The sequence below is a fragment of the Pristiophorus japonicus genome, chromosome 6 (genome assembly GCF_044704955.1).
Source record: "Pristiophorus japonicus isolate sPriJap1 chromosome 6, sPriJap1.hap1, whole genome shotgun sequence".
Classification (NCBI taxonomy): Eukaryota; Metazoa; Chordata; class Chondrichthyes; family Pristiophoridae; genus Pristiophorus; species Pristiophorus japonicus.
The window spans coordinates 152,984,580-152,987,428 of NC_091982.1; positions in this window are offsets into that span (position 1 = coordinate 152,984,580).

The window sequence follows — 2,849 nt, forward strand, 5'->3', positions numbered from 1 at the left end:
CCATGATGATTTTTTAAAAAAAAACTAATTTGTTTGCATCTTTCTTCCTCCACTGCCCTTCCACTATTAGATGGTCTGTAATCTACACCCATTAGTGTGATTGATCTTTTATCTCTATCTACATGGGTTGTATTTCTGTTGTGCTGAGTCAGTTTTCTACTGCCATTATTTTATCCCTAATAAGTACAGCTACCCTTTCCCCCTCTATCTTTTCTAAATGTTATACCCTGCAATGTTTAATTCCCAGTCCTTATTTTTCTGTAGCCATGTCTCAGTAATCCCTGCTATGCCTGGTTCCTCGCAACACCCATGATTGCCTGCAGTGCCCCTGTTTTAATAAGCACTGTGTGCAATGCTGTACAGTTTAACTCAGTTTAATAGCAGTTCCTCTCACCAGTGTCCCATGAAAAGGAACCCCTTTCCCATCCCAGCCCTTTAGCCACATGTTAATTCTCCTAATCTGTCTGCTTCTATGCCAATTTGCACGTGGATCGGGGAATAATCCAGAGATTATTACCCTAGAGGTCCTGCTTTTTAATTTAGCTCCCAGCTCCGGGTACTCTTTCAGCACGATCTCCTCCCTGTTCCTACTATGTTGTTTGTTCCAACATGGACCACAACTGGATTTACGCCCTCCCTTTCCAAATTCCTCTCCAGCCGCCATTATCCTCTCCTGTGGAAACAGGGTTCCCCAGGTACCCGCAGCACCCTATTAACTAACCCAAACAGCCACTCATCCTGCACGAGCCAAAACTGTGAGCAGCAGACATTGAAACCTTGGAAGGTGATGCAGTTGCCATCTACCCATAGCAGACAGGAGTGGCCAGCTTGTCATCAGCAGCAGGAACATGGGCTGGTATCCCCCTCGCTTATCCAGGATTCTGATGACAATGACTTACATTTGGCCCACCCAAGATCAGGCAACTCCAAACTGAGCAGGGACTGAATCAGAGCACTTCTATTCTTCATGGGTCACCACTTGACGAGCCCCACTTTGTAAATAGACCGAGCGTGCCATCACTTTGTCCGAATTAACCGTGTCACGTCCTTTGGGGCCCCGACAGGCAAGATTCAACCAGAGCTAACTTTTTTAATTCATTCTCAGGATGCGTGTGTCACGGGCAATTTATTGTCCATCCTTACAACAGAGTGGCTTGCTGGATCACTTGAGTGTAAAGAGTCAACCACATTTGGTGCAGGACTGGGGCCATATACACAGCAAACTGGTTAACAATGGTAGCTTTAGTTCCCTAAATGAGGAGTGCAGCAGTTGGGTTTTAAACGACAATCCGGCAACTTCATGGTCACTTTTACCTTCAAATTCTCAAACTGCCACCGTGGGATTTGAGCACATGTGCTCTGGATTATTAACGCACATGTCTGAATTACAGGTCCAGCAGCGTAACCACTACACCGTGCTCCAAGCAGATGCTGTGTTCTTCAGGTCGTCGTATGGTATCCAGGCAGCGTTTCATCATCGAGGTGACACAATAACTCTCAGCCTCACACTGGTTAGCATACTGCTGCATCTCTGGAATAGCCTGATCCTTCATCCCAATCTCCTGAAGTGCCTCGTTACATAGAGGAGAAAAGGGGTCAAATCGGGGGAGATATATTCTTAATGGTTTATGCACTCTACAGGGCTACTCTGTTCAGTGATTCTTTTCAATGCAAAAGCATACACACAATTCATCCAGTAATTAAAGGTTTAATGATTGTCTTTCAAAGGTACACGGGCATGACAGCAGATCTGTCAGAGACATTCTGGGTACAGGCTGCAACAGGGCAGACAGCAGCAAGCCTCCATTAACCAGATTAAAACATAAACCAGCAGCAGTAGTCCGGTACGATCTATCTCATCACCTCTCTGGGTCTGAATGGGAGTACAGTCCAGAATTAAAAAGGACAAAGTCTGCACTCCCCTCTCCAAGAGGCCATCACACGGTCCAATTCCTAGAAGGCACGTACATCCATCATACTGCCTGGTAGCTCATTCCCATGGCTGGTGCAGAAAGGTGCCCTCCAGAGGCTGGCACGCTTAACCAATCATCACATGAGGCAGGTTGGTGCTTGGCGCTATACCTGACCAGAGAGCGCAGTATAGCCACAAGGCAGCAGACTCCACGCCAGCCAGCATCTCTCACGTGGAAATAAAACTTCGAAATTCTGTATATTTAAAAAAAAATATTTTTAAAAAGTACTTTTGAATCCTCCCCCATCTATTCTCCCATTCTATTCTGGAGGAATTGGTCCAATGTGGTACATGCCTGTGACTATCACTGCCCCGTGTATGCAGACAGTCTGCATTATGAGCACAGGCAACAGCTGACTATTCGATCATGTGAGGGGGTGGGGGTGGGTGGGTTACAGCCATCCCCAATTATTTCCCGATAATCACACACACTTCCTCCCACGGGCACTATACAGCAACACTGGAAACATTGCCTGGGGAACAGAGCATCCAACTGTAGCTCGCCACCACCATGCCCCCTCCAACACCCCACCGATTGACACTCACCTGGCCCAGCCTGCAGCAGGATTAATCTTCGGGTGGTCTGTATCTGTATGGCTCCAAAGCCGAGCAGTTGGTACTATTAACTTGAGCAGCGGGCAGGAAGCCCCCGAGCCGTGGTGTTGTACCAGCACTGTCGGACCGAGACAAGTGCAATGCTTCATGGAAACCCAGCAATTGCTCCAGTCTCCGCCTCTCAACACTGGCTAGTCTGGACAAGGAAGAAGGTGGTGGAAAGGAGAAAGAGAGAGAGAGGGGGGGGTGAGAGAGAGAGAGGGGGGGGTGAGAGAGAGAGAGAGAGAGAGAGAGGGGGGGTGAGAGAGAGAGAGAGAGGGGG